This window comes from Crinia signifera, chromosome 1, assembly GCF_055691185.1.
Source record: "Crinia signifera chromosome 1, ASM5569118v1, whole genome shotgun sequence".
Classification (NCBI taxonomy): domain Eukaryota; kingdom Metazoa; phylum Chordata; class Amphibia; order Anura; family Myobatrachidae; genus Crinia; species Crinia signifera.
In genome coordinates, this window is record NC_139217.1 from 388,175,994 (window position 1) to 388,195,586 (window position 19,593).

The window sequence follows — 19,593 nt, forward strand, 5'->3', positions numbered from 1 at the left end:
CATGATGGAAAGAAAATGCCCTGCTCCCAAGAAGATGTTTCACCATCCCAATGCCCACTATACCTCCTATTGGGGGCAGGGTTACATACTATAAAAGTGTATCAGGTGCTACCTTACCTTTTCCTGGCACCCAACCTATGCAGAATGCAAATGCAGTTTGCTGTACCCTCAGTGTACCGGACACATACCTGCAAGCGAAACTGCACAATTTTTTTTAGGGTGTTACAATCATAATGGAAAAAACATACCCTGCCCCCAAGAAGAGGTTCCACTATCCCAAAGGCCACTGTACCTCTTTTGGGGGAATGGGCTATATATAGTATAGTATAGGAAGTGTAGCAGGTGCTACCTTACTTTTTCCGGCACCCAACGAAAGCAGGATCCATCCACAGTGTGCTCAACCCTTAGTACACCGGACTCATACCTGCAAGAGAAACTGCACAGTTTTTTTTAGGGTGTTACAATCATAATGAAAAAAACATACCCTGCCCCCAAGAAGAGGTTCCACCATCCCAATGCCCACTATACCTCCTATTGGGGGCAGGGCTATATACTATGGAAGTGTAGCAGGTGCTACCTTACTTTTTCCTGGCACCCAACCTATGCAGAATCCCAACGCAGTTTGTTTACCCTCAGTGTACCGGACACATACCTGCAAGAGAAACTTCACGAAAGTTTTTAGGGTGTTGCAGTCATGATGGGAAAAACATACCGTCCCCCCAAAAAGAGGTTCCACCATCCCAATGACCACTCAACCTCTTTTTGGGGGCTGGGCTATATACTATGGAAGTGTAGCAGGTGCTACATTACCTTTTCCTGGCACTTAACGAAAGCAGGATCCATCCGCGGTGTGCTCAACCCTTATTACACCGGACTCATACCTGCAAGAGAAACTGCACAAAAGGTTTTAGGGTGTTTTAGACATGATGGAAAGAAAATGCCCTGCTCCCAAGAAGATGTTTCACCATCCCAATGCCCACTATACCTCCTATTGGGGGCAGGGTTACATGCTATAAAAGTGTATCAGGTGCTACCTTACCTTTTCCTGGCACCCAACCTATGCAGAATGCAAATGCAGTTTTCTGTACCCTCAGTGTACCGGACACATACCTGCAAGCGAAACTGCACAATTTTTTTTAGGGTGTTACAATCATAATGGAAAAAACATACCCTGCCCCCAAGAAGAGGTTCCACTATCCCAAAGGCCACTGTACCTCTTTTGGGGGAATGGGCTATATATAGTATAGTATAGGAAGTGTAGCAGGTGCTACCTTACTTTTTCCGGCACCCAACGAAAGCAGGATCCATCCACAGTGTGCTCAACCCTTAGTACACCGGACTCATACCTGCAAGAGAAACTGCACAAAAGGTTTTAGGGTATTTTAGACATTATGGAAAGAAAATGTCCTGCTCCCAAGAAGAGGTGTCACCATCCCAATGCCCACTATACCTCCTATTGGGGGCAGGACTACATACTATGGAAGTGTAGCAGGTGCTACCTTACCTTTTCCTGGCACCCAACCTATGCAGAATGCAAATGCAGTTTGCTGTACCCTCAGTGTACCGGACACATACCTGCAAGAGAAACTGCACAATTTTTTTTAGGGTGTTACAATCATAATGGAAAAAAACATACCCTGACCCCAAGAAGAGGTTCCACTATCCCAAAGGCCACTGTACCTCTTTTTGGGGGCTGGGCTATATACTATGGAAGTGTAGCAGGTGCTACCTTACCTTTTCCTGGCACCCAACGAAAGCCGGATCCATCCACGGTGTGCGCAACCCTTAGTACACCGGACTCATACCTGCAAGAGAAACTGCACAAAAGGTTGTAGGGTGTTTTAGACATGATGGAAAGAAAATGCCCTGCTCCAAGATGATGTTTCATCATCCCAATGCCCACTATACCTCCTATTGGGGGCAGGGTTACATACAATAAAAGTGTAGCAGGTGCTACCTTACCTTTTCCTGGCACCCAACCTATGCAGAATGCAAATGCAGTTTGCTGTAACCTCAGTGTACCAGACACATACCTGCAAGAGAAACTGCACAAAAGTTTTTAGGGTGTTGCAGTCATGATGGGAAAAACATACCGTCCCCCCAAAAGAGGTTCCACCATCCCAATGACCACTCAACCTCTTTTTGGGGGCTGGGCTATATACTATGGAAGTGAAGCAGGTGCTACCTTACCTTTTTCTGGCACTTAACGAAAGCAGGATCCATCCGCGGTGTGCTCAACCCTTAGTACACCGGACTCATACCTGCAAGAGAAACTGCACAAAAGGTTTTAGGGTGTTTTAGACATGATGGAAAGAAAATGCCCTGCTCCCAAGAAGAGGTTTCACAATCCCAATACCCACTATACCTCCTATTGGGGGCAGGGCTACATACTATAAAAGTGTAGCAGGTGCTACCTTACCTTTTCCTGGCATCCAACCTTTGCAGAATGCAAATGCAGTTTGCTGTACCCTCAGTGTACCGGACACATACCTGCAAGTGAAACTGCACAATTTATTTTAGGGTGTTACAATCATAATGAGAAAAACATACCCTGCCCCCAAGAAGAGATTCCACTATCCCAAAGGCCACTGTACCTCTTTTTGGGGGCTGGGCTATATACTATGGAAGTGTAGCAGGTGCTACCTTACCTTTTCCTGGCACCCAACGAAAGCAGGATCCATCCACGGTGTGCTCAACCCTTAGTACACCGGACTCATACCTTAAAGAGAAACTGCACAAAAGGTTGTAGGGTGTTTTAGACTTGATGGAAAGAAAATGCCCTGCTCCAAGAAGAAGTTTCACCATCCCAATGCCCACTATACCTCCTATTGGGGGCAGGGTTACATGCTATAAAAGTGTATCAGGTGCTATCTTACCTTTTCCTGGCACCCAACCTATGCAGAATGCAAATGCAGTTTGCTGTACCCTCAGTGTACCGGACACATACCTGCAAGCGAAACTGCACAATTTTTTTTAGGGTGTTACAATCATAATGGAAAAAAACATACCCTGCCCCCAGAAGAGGTTCCACTATCCCAAAGGCCACTGTACCTCTTTTGGGGGAATGTGCTATATATAGTATAGTATAGGAAGTGTAGCAGGTGCTACCTTACTTTTTCCGGCACCCAACGAAAGCAGGATCCATCCACAGTGTGCTCAACCCTTAGTACACCGGACTCATACCTGCAAGAGAAACTGCACAGTTTTTTTTAGGGTGTTACAATCATAATGAAAAAAACATACCCTGCCCCCAAGAAGAGGTTCCACCATCCCAATGCCCACTATACCTCCTATTGGGGGCAGGGCTATATACTATGGAAGTGTAGCAGGTGCTACCTTACTTTTTCCTGGCACCCAACCTATGCAGAATCCCAACGCAGTTTGTTGTACCCTCAGTGTACCGGACACATACCTGCAAGAGAAACTTCACGAAAGTTTTTAGGGTATTGCAGTCATGATGGGAAAAACATACCGTCCCCCCAAAAAGAGGTTCCACCATCCCAATGACCACTCAACCTCTTTTTGGGGGCTGGGCTATATACTATGGAAGTGTAGCAGGTGCTACATTACCTTTTCCTGGCACTTAACGAAAGCAGGATCCATCCGCGGTGTGCTCAACCCTTAGTACACCGGACTCATACCTGCAAGAGAAACTGCACAAAAGGTTTTAGGGTATTTTAGACATTATGGAAAGAAAATGTCCTGCTCCCAAGAAGAGGTGTCACCATCCCAATGCCCACTATACCTCCGATTGGGGGCAAGACTACATACTATAAAAGTGTAGCAGGTGCTACCTTACCTTTTCCTGGCACCCAACCTATGCAGAATGCAAATGCAGTTTGCTGTACCCTCAGTGTACCGGACACATACCTGCAAGAGAAACTGCACAATTTTTTTTAGGGTGTTACAATCATAATGGAAAAAAACATACCCTGACCCCAAGAAGAGGTTCCACTATCCCAAAGGCCACTGTACCTCTTTTTGGGGGCTGGGCTATATACTATGGAAGTGTAGCAGGTGCTACCTTACCTTTTCCTGGCACCCAACGAAAGCCGGATCCATCCACGGTGTGCGCAACCCTTAGTACACCGGACTCATACCTGCAAGAGAAACTGCACAAAAGGTTGTAGGGTGTTTTAGACATGATGGAAAGAAAATGCCCTGCTCCAAGATGATGTTTCATCATCCCAATGCCCACTATACCTCCTATTGGGGGCAGGGTTACATACAATAAAAGTGTAGCAGGTGCTACCTTACCTTTTCCTGGCACCCAACCTATGCAGAATGCAAATGCAGTTTGCTGTAACCTCAGTGTACCAGACACATACCTGCAAGAGAAACTTCACAAAAGTTTTTAGGGTGTTGCAGTCATGATGGGAAAAACATACCGTCCCCCCAAAAGAGGTTCCACCATCCCAATGACCACTCAACCTCTTTTTGGGGGCTGGGCTATATACTATGGAAGTGAAGCAGGTGCTACCTTACCTTTTTCTGGCACTTAACGAAAGCAGGATCCATCCGCGGTGTGCTCAACCCTTAGTACACCGGACTCATACCTGCAAGAGAAACTGCACAAAAGGTTTTAGGGTGTTTTAGACATGATGGAAAGAAAATGCCCTGCTCCCAAGAAGAGGTTTCACCATCCCAATACCCACTATACCTCCTATTGGGGGCAGGGCTACATACTATAAAAGTGTAGCAGGTGCTACCTTACCTTTTCCTGGCATCCAACCTATGCAGAATGCAAATGCAGTTTGCTGTACCCTCAGTGTACCGGACACATACCTGCAAGTGAAACTGCACAATTTATTTTAGGGTGTTACAATCATAATGAGAAAAACATACCCTGCCCCCAAGAAGAGGTTCCACTATCCCAAAGGCCACTGTACCTCTTTTTGGGGGCTGGGCTATATACTATGGAAGTGTAGCAGGTGCTACCTTACCTTTTCCTGGCACCCAACGAAAGCAGGATCCATCCACGGTGTGCTCAACCCTTAGTACACCGGACTCATACCTGCAAGAGAAACTGCACAAAAGGTTTTAGGGTATTTTAGACATTATGGAAAGAAAATGTCCTGCTCCCAAGAAGAGGTGTCACCATCCCAATGCCCACTATACCTCCTATTGGGGGCAGGACTACATACTATGGAAGTGTAGCAGGTGCTACCTTACCTTTTCCTGGCACCCAACCTATGCAGAATGCAAATGCAGTTTGCTGTACCCTCAGTGTACCGGACACATACCTGCAAGAGAAACTGCACAATTTTTTTAGGGTGTTACAATCATAATGGAAAAAACATACCCTGACCCCAAGAAGAGGTTCCACTATCCCAAAGGCCACTGTACCTCCTTTTTGGGAGCTGGGCTATATAGTATGGAAGGGTAGCAGGTGCTACCTTACCTTTTCCTGGCACCCAACAAAAGAAGGATCCATCCACTGTGTGCTCAACCCTTAGTACACCGGACTCATACCTTAAAGAGAAACTGCACAAAAGGTTGTAGGGTGTTTTAGACTTGATGGAAAGAAAATGCCCTGCTCCAAGAAGAAGTTTCACCATCCCAATGCCCACTATACCTCCTATTGGGGGCAGGGTTACATACTATAAAAGTGTAGCAGGTGCTACCTTACCTTTTCCTGGCACCCAACCTATGCAGAATGCAAATGCAGTTTGCTGTACCCTCAGTGTACCGGACACATACCTGCAAGCGAAACTGCACAATTTCTTTTAGGGTGTTACAATCATAATGGAAAAAACATACCCTGCCTCCAAGAAGAGGTTCCACTATCCCAAAGGCCACTGTACCTCTTTTGGGGGGCTGGGCTATATACTATGGAAGTGTAGCAGGTGCTACCTTACCTTTTCCGGCACCCAACGAAAGCAGGATCCATTCACAGTGTGCTCAACCCTTAGTACACCGGACTCATACCTGCAAGAGAAACTGCACAATTTTTTTAGGGTGTTACAATCATAATGAAAAAAACATACCCTGGCCCCAAGAAGAGGTTCCACCATCCCAATGCCCACTATACCTCCTATTGGGGGCAGGGCTATATACTATGGAAGTGTAGCAGGTGCTCCCTTACCTTTTCCTGGCACCCAACGTAAGCAGGATCCATCCACGGTGTGCGCAACCCTTAGTACACCGGACTCATACCTGCAAGCGAAACTGCACAATTTTTTTTAGGGTGTTACAATCATAATGGAAAAAACATACCCTGCCCCCAAGAAGAGGTTCCACTATCCCAAAGGCCACTGTACCTCTTTTGGGGGAATGGGCTATATATAGTATAGTATAGGAAGTGTAGCAGGTGCTACCTTACTTTTTCCGGCACCCAAAGAAAGCAGGATCCATCCACAGTGTGCTCAACCCTTAGTACACCGGACTCATACCTGCAAGAGAAACTGCACAGTTTTTTTAGGGTGTTACAATCATAATGAAAAAAACATACCCTGCCCCCAAGAAGAGGTTCCACATCCCAATGCCCACTATACCTCCTATTGGGGGCAGGGCTATATACTATGGAAGTGTAGCAGGTGCTACCTTACTTTTTCCTGGCACCCAACCTATGCAGAATCCCAACGCAGTTTGTTGTACCCTCAGTGTACCGGACACATACCTGCAAGAGAAACTTCACGAAAGTTTTTAGGGTGTTGCAGTCATGATGGGAAAAACATACCGTCCCCCCAAAAAGAGGTTCCACCATCCCAATGACCACTCAACCTCTTTTTGGGGGCTGGGCTATATACTATGGAAGTGTAGCAGGTGCTACCTTACCTTTTCCTGGCACTTAACGAAAGCAGGATCCATCCGCGGTGTGCTCAACCCTTATTACACCGGACTCATACCTGCAAGAGAAACTGCACAAAAGGTTTTAGGGTGTTTTAGACATGATGGAAAGAAAATGCCCTGCTCCCAAGAAGATGTTTCACCATCCCAATGCCCACTATACCTCCTATTGGGGGCAGGGTTACATACTATAAAAGTGTATCAGGTGCTACCTTACCTTTTCCTGGCACCCAACCTATGCAGAATGCAAATGCAGTTTGCTGTACCCTCAGTGTACCGGACACATACCTGCAAGCGAAACTGCACAATTTTTTTTAGGGTGTTACAATCATAATGGAAAAAACATACCCTGCCCCCAAGAAGAGGTTCCACTATCCCAAAGGCCACTGTACCTCTTTTGGGGGAATGGGCTATATATAGTATAGTATAGGAAGTGTAGCAGGTGCTACCTTACTTTTTCCGGCACCCAACGAAAGCAGGATCCATCCACAGTGTGCTCAACCCTTAGTACACCGGACTCATACCTGCAAGAGAAACTGCACAGTTTTTTTTAGGGTGTTACAATCATAATGAAAAAAACATACCCTGCCCCCAAGAAGAGGTTCCACCATCCCAATGCCCACTATACCTCCTATTGGGGGCAGGGCTATATACTATGGAAGTGTAGCAGGTGCTACCTTACTTTTTCCTGGCACCCAACCTATGCAGAATCCCAACGCAGTTTGTTGTACCCTCAGTGTACCGGACACATACCTGCAAGAGAAACTTCACGAAAGTTTTTAGGGTGTTGCAGTCATGATGGGAAAAACATACCGTCCCCCCAAAAAGAGGTTCCACCATCCCAATGACCACTCAACCTCTTTTTGGGGGCTGGGCTATATACTATGGAAGTGTAGCAGGTGCTACATTACCTTTTCCTGGCACTTAACGAAAGCAGGATCCATCCGCGGTGTGCTCAACCCTTATTACACCGGACTCATACCTGCAAGAGAAACTGCACAAAAGGTTTTAGGGTGTTTTAGACATGATGGAAAGAAAATGCCCTGCTCCCAAGAAGATGTTTCACCATCCCAATGCCCACTATACCTCCTATTGGGGGCAGGGTAACATGCTATAAAAGTGTATCAGGTGCTACCTTACCTTTTCCTGGCACCCAACCTATGCAGAATGCAAATGCAGTTTGCTGTACCCTCAGTGTACCGGACACATACCTGCAAGCGAAACTGCACAATTTTTTTTAGGGTGTTACAATCATAATGGAAAAAAACATACCCTGCCCCCAAGAAGAGGTTCCACTATCCCAAAGGCCACTGTACCTCTTTTGGGGGAATGGGCTATATATAGTATAGTATAGGAAGTGTAGCAGGTGCTACCTTACTTTTTCCGGCACCCAACGAAAGCAGGATCCATCCACAGTGTGCTCAACCCTTAGTACACCGGACTCATACCTGCAAGAGAAACTGCACAAAAGGTTTTAGGGTATTTTAGACATTATGGAAAGAAAATGTCCTGCTCCCAAGAAGAGGTGTCACCATCCCAATGCCCACTATACCTCCTATTGGGGGCAGGACTACATACTATGGAAGTGTAGCAGGTGCTACCTTACCTTTTCCTGGCACCCAACCTATGCAGAATGCAAATGCAGTTTGCTGTACCCTCAGTGTACCGGACACATACCTGCAAGAGAAACTGCACAATTTTTTTAGGGTGTTACAATCATAATGGAAAAAACATACCCTGACCCCAAGAAGAGGTTCCACTATCCCAAAGGCCACTGTACCTCCTTTTTGGGAGCTGGGCTATATAGTATGGAAGGGTAGCAGGTGCTACCTTACCTTTTCCTGGCACCCAACAAAAGAAGGATCCATCCACTGTGTGCTCAACCCTTAGTACACCGGACTCATACCTTAAAGAGAAACTGCACAAAAGGTTGTAGGGTGTTTTAGACTTGATGGAAAGAAAATGCCCTGCTCCAAGAAGAAGTTTCACCATCCCAATGCCCACTATACCTCCTATTGGGGGCAGGGTTACATGCTATAAAAGTGTATCAGGTGCTACCTTACCTTTTCCTGGCACCCAACCTATGCAGAATGCAAATGCAGTTTGCTGTACCCTCAGTGTACCGGACACATACCTGCAAGCGAAACTGCACAATTTTTTTTAGGGTGTTACAATCATAATGGAAAAAACATACCCTGCCCCCCAGAAGAGGTTCCACTATCCCAAAGGCCACTGTACCTCTTTTGGGGGAATGGGCTATATATAGTATAGTATAGGAAGTGTAGCAGGTGCTACCTTACTTTTTCCGGCACCCAACGAAAGCAGGATCCCTCCACAGTGTGGTCAACCCTTAGTACACCGGACTCATACCTGCAAGAGAAACTGCACAGTTTTTTTTAGGGTGTTACAATCATAATGAAAAAAACATACCCTGCCCCCAAGAAGAGATTCCACCATCCCAATGCCCACTATACCTCCTATTGGGGGCAGGGCTATATACTATGGAAGTGTAGCAGGTGCTACCTTACTTTTTCCTGGCACCCAACCTATGCAGAATCCCAACGCAGTTTGTTGTACCCTCAGTGTACCGGACACATACCTGCCACAGAAACTTCACGAAAGTTTTTAGGGTATTGCAGTCATGATGGGAAAAACATACCGTCCCCCCAAAAAGAGGTTCCACCGGTACTTATGTAGTATCTGGGCTGCCGATTTTTTGATTGTATGCCTTAAGTTAAGGCATACAATCAGATGCGATGCGATATCGCATCGCATCGCATACGATGCGATGCGATGCGATGCGATGACCCGATTTTTCCATAGGATTCAATGTTAAAATGGACTGAGTCCATGTTAACATGGAATTCAATGGGAAAAAGGGGTCCTTTTCATACCCCTACTATCCAAGTGGGCATGGAGTTGGATATAAACCTGTGGCGAGCGTAGCGAGCCACCGAGCCCGAAGCGTGGCGAGCGAAGCGAGCCCCGCGAGGGGACGGTATTCTGTGTCCCCTCGCGGGGCTCGCTACGCTCGCCACGCTTCGGGCTCGGTGGCTCGCTACGCTCGCCACAGGTTTATATCCAACTCCATGCCCACTTGGATAGTAGGGGTATGAAAAGGACCCCTTTTTCCCATTGAATTCCATGTTAAAATGGACTCAGTCCATTTTAACATTGAATCCTATGGAAAAATCGGGTCCATCGCATCGCATCGCATCGCATCGCATGCGATTTGGTCGGGTGCGATGCGATGCGATGGACCCGATTTCAAAATCGGCAGCCCAGTTACTACATAAGTACCGTTCCACCATCCCAATGACCACTCAGTTTTTAGGGTGTTGCAGTCATGATGGGAAAAACATACCGTCCCCCCAAAAGAGGTTCCACCATCCCAATGACCACTCAACCTCTTTTTGGGGGCTGGGCTATATACTATGGAAGTGAAGCAGGTGCTACCTTACCTTTTTCTGGCACTTAACGAAAGCAGGATCCATCCGCGGTGTGCTCAACCCTTAGTACACCGGACTCATACCTGCAAGAGAAACTGCACAAAAGGTTTTAGGGTGTTTTAGACATGATGGAAAGAAAATGCCCTGCTCCCAAGAAGAGGTTTCACCATCCCAATACCCACTATACCTCCTATTGGGGGCAGGGCTACATACTATAAAATTGTAGCAGGTGCTACCTTACCTTTTCCTGGCATCCAACCTATGCAGAATGCAAATGCAGTTTGCTGTACCCTCAGTGTACCGGACACATACCTGCAAGTGAAACTGCACAATTTATTTTAGGGTGTTACAATCATAATGGAAAAAACATACCCTGACCCCAAGAAGAGGTTCCACTATCCCAAAGGCCACTGTACCTCTTTTTGGGGGCTGGGCTATATACTATGGAAGTGTAGCAGGTGCTACCTTACCTTTTCCTGGCACCCAACGAAAGCAGAATCCATCCACGGTGTGCTCAACCCTTAGTACACCGGACTCATACCTGCAAGAGAAACTGCACAAAAGGTTTTAGGGTATTTTAGACATTATGGAAAGAAAATGTCCTGCTCCCAAGAAGAGGTGTCATCATCCCAATGCCCACTATACCTCCTATTGGGGGCAGGACTACATACTATGGAAGTGTAGCAGGTGCTACCTTACCTTTTCCTGGCACCCAACCTATGCAGAATGCAAATGCCGTTTGCTGTACCCTCAGTGTACCGGACACATACCTGCAAGAGAAACTGCACAATTTTTTTAGGGTGTTACAATCATAATGGAAAAAACATACCCTGACCCCAAGAAGAGGTTCCACTATCCCAAAGGCCACTGTACCTCCTTTTTGGGAGCTGGGCTATATAGTATGGAAGGGTAGCAGGTGCTACCTTACCTTTTCATGGCACCCAACAAAAGAAGGATCCATCCACTGTGTGCTCAACCCTTAGTACACCGGACTCATACCTTAAAGAGAAACTGCACAAAAGGTTGTAGGGTGTTACAATCATAATGGAAAAAACATACCCTGCCTCCAAGAAGAGGTTCCACTATCCCAAAGGCCACTGTACCTCTTTTGGGGGGCTGGGCTATATACTATGGAAGTGTAGCAGGTGCTACCTTACCTTTTCCGGCACCCAACGAAAGCAGGATCCATTCACAGTGTGCTCAACCCTTAGTACACCGGACTCATACCTGCAAGAGAAACTGCACAATTTTTTTAGGGTGTTACAATCATAATGAAAAAAAACATACCCTGGCCCCAAGAAGAGGTTCCACCATCCCAATGCCCACTATACCTCCTATTGGGGGCAGGGCTATATACTATGGAAGTGTAGCAGGTGCTCCCTTACCTTTTCCTGGCACCCAACGTAAGCAGGATCCATCCACGGTGTGCGCAACCCTTAGTACACCGGACTCATACCTGCAAGAGAAACTGCACAAAAGGTTGTAGGGTGTTTTAGACATGATGGAAAGAAAATGCCCTGCTCCAAGATGATGTTTCATCATCCCAATGCCCATTATACCTCCTATTGGGGGCAGGGTTACATACAATAAAAGTGTAGCAGGTGCTACCTTACCTTTTCCTGGCACCCAACCTATGCAGAATGCAAATGCAGTTTGCTGTAACCTCAGTGTACCAGACACATACCTGCAAGAGAAACTTCACAAAAGTTTTTAGGGTGTTGCAGTCATGATGGGAAAAACATACCATCCCCCCAAAAGAGGTTCCACCATCCCAATGACCATTTAACCTCTTTTTGGGGGCTGGGCTATATACTATGGAAGTGTAGCAGGTGCTACCTTACCTTTTCCTGGCACTTAACGAAAGCAGAATCCATCCGCGGTGTGCTCAACCCTTAGTACACCGGACTCATACCTGCAAGAGAAACTGCACAAAAGGTTTTAGGGTGTTTTAGACATGATGGAAAGAAAATGCCCTGCTCCCAAGAAGAGGTTTCACCATCCCAATGCCCACTATACCTCCTATTGGGGGCAGGAATACATACTATAAAAGTGTAGCAGGTGCTACCTTACCTTTTCCTGGCACCCAACCTATGCAGAATGCAAATGCAGTTTGCTGTACCCTCAGTGTACCGGACACATACCTGCAAGCGAAACTGCACAATTTTTTTTAGGGTGTTACAATCATAATGAAAAAAACATACCCTGCCCCCAAGAAGAGGTTCCACTATCCCAAAGGTCACTGTACCTAATTTTGGGGGCTGGGCTATATACTATTGAAGTGTAGCAGGTGCTACCTTACCTTTTCCGGCACCCAACGAAAGCAGTATCCATCCACGGTGTGCTCAACCCTTAGTACACCGGACTCATACCTGCAAGAGAAACTGCACAAAATATTTTAGGGTGTTTTAGACATGATGGAAAGAAAATGCCTTTCTGCTAAGAAGTGGTTTCACCATCCCAATGTCCACTATACCACCTCCTATTGGGGGCAGGGCTTCATACTATAAAAGTGTAGCAGGTGCTACCTTACATTTTCCTGGCACCCAACCTATGCAGAATCCAGACGCAGTTTGTTGCGCCATCAGTGTACCAGACACATACCTGCAAGAGAAACTTCACAAAGGTTTTTACAGTGTTGCAGTCATGATGGGAAAAACATACCCTGCCCCCAAGAAGAGGTTCCACTATCCCAATGACCACTGTACCTCTTTATGGGGGCTGGACTATATACTATGGAAGTGTAGCAGGTGCAACCTTACCTTTTCCTGGCAGGCAACGAAAGGAGGATCCATCCACGGTGTGCTCAACCCTTAGTACACCGGACTCAAACCTGCAAGAGAAACTGCACAAAAGGTTTTAGGGTATTTTAGAGATGATGGAAAGAAAATGTCCTGCTCCCAAGAAGAGGTTTCACCATCCCAATGCCCACTATACCTCCTATTGGGGGCAGGGCTACACACTATAAAAGTGTAGCAGGTGCTACCTTACCTTTTCCTGGCACCCAACCTATGCAGAATCCAAACGCAGTTTGTTGCGCCCTCAGTATACCAGACACATAAGTGCAAGAGAAACTGCACAATTCTGTTTAGGGTGTTACAATCATAATGGAAAAACACATACCCTGACCCGAAGAAGAGGCTCCACTATTCCAAAGGCCACTGTACCTCTTTTTGGGGGCTGGGCTATATACTATGGAAGTGTAGCAGGTGCTACCTTACCCTTTCCTGGCACCCAACGAAAGCAGGATCCATCCACGGCTTGCTCAACCCTTAGTACATCGGACTCATACCTGCAAGAGAAACTGCACAAAAGATTTTAGGGTGTTTTAGACATAATGGAAAGAAAATGCCCTGCTCCAAGAAGATGTTTCACGATCCCAATGCCCACTATACCTCCTATTGGGGGCAGGGCTACATACTATAAAAGTGTAGCAGGTGCTACCTTACCTTTTCCTGGCACCCAACAAAAGCAGGAACCATCCATGGTGTGCTCAACCCTTAGTACACCAGACTCATACCTGCAAGAGAAACTGCACAAAAGGTTTTAGGGTGTTTTAGACATGTTGGAAAGAAAATGTCCTGCTCCCAAGAAGAGGTTTCACCATCCCAATGCCCACTGTACCTTCTATTGGGGGCAGGGCTACATACTATAAAAGTGTAGCAGGTGCTACCTTACCTTTTCCTGGCATCCAACCTATGCAGAATGCAAATGCAGTTTGCTGTACCCTCAGTGTACCAGACACATACCTGCAAGAGAAACTTCACAAAAGTTTTTAGGGTGTTGCAGTCATGATGGGAAAAACATACCGTCCCCCCAAAAGAGGTTCCACCATCCCAATGACCACTCAACCTCTTTTTGGGGGCTGGGCTATATACTATGGAAGTGAAGCAGGTGCTACCTTACCTTTTTCTGGCACTTAGCGAAAGCAGGATCCATCCGCGGTGTGCTCAACCCTTAGTACACCGGACTCATACCTGCAAGAGAAACTGCACAAAAGGTTTTAGGGTGTTTTAGACATGATGGAAAGAAAATGCCCTGCTCCCAAGAAGAGGTTTCACCATCCCAATACCCACTATACCTCCTATTGGGGGCAGGGCTACATACTATAAAAGTGTAGCAGGTGCTACCTTACCTTTTCCTGGCATCCAACCTATGCAGAATGCAAATGCAGTTTGCTGTACCCTCAGTGTACCGGACACATACCTGCAAGTGAAACTGCACAATTTATTTTAGGGTGTTACAATCATAATGGAAAAAACATACCCTGACCCCAAGAAGAGGTTCCACTATCCCAAAGGCCACTGTACCTCTTTTTGGGGGCTGGGCTATATACTATGGAAGTGTAGCAGGTGCTACCTTACCTTTTCCTGGCACCCAACGAAAGCAGAATCCATCCACGGTGTGCTCAACCCTTAGTACACCGGACTCATACCTGCAAGAGAAACTGCACAAAAGGTTTTAGGGTATTTTAGACATTATGGAAAGAAAATGTCCTGCTCCCAAGAAGAGGTGTCATCATCCCAATGCCCACTATACCTCCTATTGGGGGCAGGACTACATACTATGGAAGTGTAGCAGGTGCTACCTTACCTTTTCCTGGCACCCAACCTATGCAGAATGCAAATGCAGTTTGCTGTACCCTCAGTGTACCGGACACATACCTGCAAGAGAAACTGCACAATTTTTTTAGGGTGTTACAATCATAATGGAAAAAACATACCCTGACCCCAAGAAGAGGTTCCACTATCCCAAAGGCCACTGTACCTCCTTTTTGGGAGCTGGGCTATATAGTATGGAAGGGTAGCAGGTGCTACCTTACCTTTTCCTGGCACCCAACAAAAGAAGGATCCATCCACTGTGTGCTCAACCCTTAGTACACCGGACTCATACCTTAAAGAGAAACTGCACAAAAGGTTGTAGGGTGTTTTAGACTTGATGGAAAGAAAATGCCCTGCTCCAAGAAGAAGTTTCACCATCCCAATGCCCACTATACCTCGTATTGGGGGCAGGGTTACATACTATAAAAATGTAGCAGGTGCTACCTTACCTTTTCCTGGCACCCAACCTATGCAGAATGCAAATGCAGTTTGCTGTACCCTCAGTGTACCGGACACATACCTGCAAGCGAAACTGCACAATTTCTTTTAGGGTGTTACAATCATAATGGAAAAAACATACCCTGCCTCCAAGAAGAGGTTCCACTATCCCAAAGGCCACTGTACCTCTTTTGGGGGGCTGGGCTATATACTATGGAAGTGTAGCAGGTGCTACCTTACCTTTTCCGGCACCCAACGAAAGCAGGATCCATTCACAGTGTGCTCAACCCTTAGTACACCGGACTCATACCTGCAAGAGAAACTGCACAATTTTTTTAGGGTGTTACAATCATAATGAAAAAAACATACCCTGGCCCCAAGAAGAGGTTCCACCATCCCAATGCCCACTATACCTCCTATTGGGGGCAGGGCTATATACTATGGAAGTGTAGCAGGTGCTCCCTTACCTTTTCCTGGCACCCAACGTAAGCAGGATCCATTAACGGTGTGCGCAACCCTTAGTACACCGGACTCATACCTGCAAGAGAAACTGCACAAAAGGTTGTAGGGTGTTTTAGACATGATAGAAAGAAAATGCCCTGCTCCAAGATGATGTTTCATCATCCCAATGCCCACTATACCTCCTATTGGGGGCAGGGTTACATACAATAAAAGTGTAGCAGGTGCTACCTTACCTTTTCCTGGCACCCAACCTATGCAGAATGCAAATGCAGTTTGCTGTAACCTCAGTGTACCAGACACATACCTGCAAGAGAAACTTCACAAAAGTTTTTAGGGTGTTGCAGTCATGATGGGACAAACATACCATCCCCCCAAAAGAGGTTCCACCATCCCAATGACCATTTAACCTCTTTTTGGGGGCTGGGCTATATACTATGGAAGTGTAGCAGGTGCTACCTTACCTTTTCCTGGCACTTAACGAAAGCAGAATCCATCCGCGGTGTGCTCAACCCTTAGTACACCGGACTCATACCTGCAAGAGAAACTGCACAAAAGGTTTTAGGGTGTTTTAGACATGATGGAAAGAAAATGCCCTGCTCCCAAGAAGAGGTTTCACCATCCCAATGCCCACTATACCTCCTATTGGGGGCAGGAATACATACTATAAAAGTGTAGCAGGTGCTACCTTACCTTTTCCTGGCACCCAACCTATGCTGAATGCAAATGCAGTTTGCTGTACCCTCAGTGTACCGGACACATACCTGCAAGCGAAACTGCACAATTTTTTTTAGGGTGTTACAATCATAATGAAAAAAACATACCCTGCCCCCAAGAAGAGGTTCCACTATCCCAAAGGTCACTGTACCTAATTTTGGGGGCTGGGCTATATACTATTGAAGTGTAGCAGGTGCTACCTTACCTTTTCCGGCACCCAACGAAAGCAGTATCCATCCACGGTGTGCTCAACCCTTAGTACACCGGACTCATACCTGCAAGAGAAACTGCACAAAATATTTTAGGGTGTTTTAGACATGATGGAAAGAAAATGCCTTTCTCCAAAGAAGTGGTTTCACCATCCCAATGTCCACTATACCACCTCCTATTGGGGGCAGGGCTTCATACTATAAAAGTGTAGCAGGTGCTACCTTACATTTTCCTGGCACCCAACCTATGCAGAATCCAGACGCAGTTTGGTGCGCCATCAGTGTACCAGACACATACCTGCAAGAGAAACTTCACAAAGGTTTTTACAGTGTTGCAGTCATGATGGGAAAAACATACCCTGCCCCCAAGAAGAGGTTCCACTATCCCAATGACCACTGTACCTCTTTATGGGGGCTGGGCTATATACTATGGAAGTGTAGCAGGTGCTACCTTACCTTTTCCTTGCAGGCAACGAAAGGAGGATCCATCCACGGTGTGCTCAACCCTTAGTACACCGGACTCAAACCTGCAAGAGAAACTGCACAAAAGGTTTTAGGGTATTTTAGAGATGATGGAAAGAAAATATCCTGCTCCCAAGAAGAGGTTTCACCATCCCAATGCCCACTATACCTCCTATTGGGGGCAGGGCTACACACTATAAAAGTGTAGCAGGTGCTACCTTACCTTTTCCTGGCACCCAACCTATGCAGAATCCAAACGCAGTTTGTTGCGCCCTCAGTCTACCAGACACATAAGTGCAAGAGAAACTGCACAATTCTTTTTAGGGTGTTACAATCATAATGGAAAAACACATACCCTGACCCGAAGAAGAGGCTCCACTATTCCAAAGGCCACTGTACCTCTTTTTGGGGGCTGGGCTATATACTATGGAAGTGTAGCAGGTGCTACCTTACCCTTTCCTGGCACCCAACGAAAGCAGGATCCATCCACGGCTTGCTCAACCCTTAGTACATCGGACTCATACCTGCAAGAGAAACTGCACAAAAGATTTTAGGGTGTTTTAGACATAATGGAAAGAAAATGCCCTGCTCCAAGAAGATGTTTCACGATCCCAATGCCCACTATACCTCCTATTGGGGGCAGGGCTACATACTATAAAAGTGTAGCAGGTGCTACCTTACCTTTTCCTGGCACCCAACAAAAGCAGGAACCATCCATGGTGTGCTCAACCCTTAGTACACCAGACTCATACCTGCAAGAGAAACTGCACAAAAGGTTTTAGGGTGTTTTAGACATGTTGGAAAGAAAATGTCCTGCTCCCAAGAAGAGGTTTCACCATCCCAATGCCCACTGTACCTTCTATTGGGGGCAGGGCTACATACTATAAAAGTGTAGCAGGTGCTACCTTACCTTTTCCTGGCACCAAACCTATGCAGAATCCAAACGCAGTTTGTTTTACTCTCAGTGTACCGGAAACATACCTGCAAGAGAAACTGCACAAAATGTTTTGTGGTGTTACAATCATAATGGAAAAAACATACCCTGACCCTAAGAAGAGGTTCCACTATCCCAAAGGCCACTGTACCTCCTTTTTGGGAGCTGGGCTATATAGTATGGAAGGGTAGCATGTGCTACCTTACCTTTTCCTGGCACCCAACAAAAGAAGGATCCATCCACTGTGTGCTCAACCCTTAGTACACCGGACTCATACCTGAAAGAGAAACTGCACAGTTTTTTTTAGGGTGTTACAATCATAATGAAAAAAACATACCCTGCCCCCAAGAAGAGGTTCCACCATCCCAATGCCCACTATACCTCCTATTGGGGGCAGGGCTATATACTATGGAAGTGTAGCAGGTGCTACCTTACTTTTTCCTGGCACCCAACCTATGCAGAATCCCAACGCAGTTTGTTGTACCCTCAGTGTACCGGACACATACCTGCAAGAGAAACTTCACAAAAGTTTTTAGGGTGTTGCAGTCATGATGGGAAAAACATACCATCCCCCCAAAAAGAGGTTCCACCATCCCAATGACCACTCAACCTCTTTTTGGGGGCTGGGCTATATACTATGGAAGTGTAGCAGTTGCTACCTTACCTTTTCCTGGCACTTAACGAAAGCAGGATCCATCCGCGGTGTGCTCAACCCTTAGTACACCGGACTCATACCTGCAAGAGAAACTGCACAAAAGGTTGTAGGGTGTTTTAGACATGATGGAAAGAAAATGCCCTGCTCCAAGATGATGTTTCATCATCCCAATGCCCACTATACCTCCTATTGGGGGCAGGGTTACATACAATAAAAGTGTAGCAGGTGCTACCTTACCTTTTCCTGGCACCCAACCTATGCAGAATGCAAATGCAGTTTGCTGCAACCTCAGTGTACCAGACACATACCTGCAAGAGAAACTTCACAAAAGTTTTTAGGGTGTTTCAGTCATGATGGGAAAAACATACCGTCCCCCCAAAAGAGGTTCCACCATCCCAATACCCACTATACCTCCTATTGGGGGCAGGGCTACATACTATAAAAGTGTAGCAGGTGCTACCTTACCCTTTCCTGGCACCCAACGAAAGCAGGATCCATCCACGGCTTGCTCAACCCTTAGTACATCGGACTCATACCTGCAAGAGAAACTGCACAAAAGATTTTAGGGTGTTTTAGACATAATGGAAAGAAAATGCCCTGCTCCAAGAAGATGTTTCACGATCCCAATGCCCACTATACCTCCTATTGGGGGCAGGGCTACATACTATAAAAGTGTAGCAGGTGCTACCTTACCTTTTCCTGGCACCCAACGAAAGCAGGATCCATCCATGGTGTGCTCAACCCTTAGTACACCAGACTCATACCTGCAAGAGAAACTGCACAAAAGGTTTTAGGGTGTTTTAGACATATTGGAAAGAAAATGTCCTGCTCCCAAGAAGAGGTTTCACCATCCCAATGCCCACTGTACCTTCTATTGGGGGCA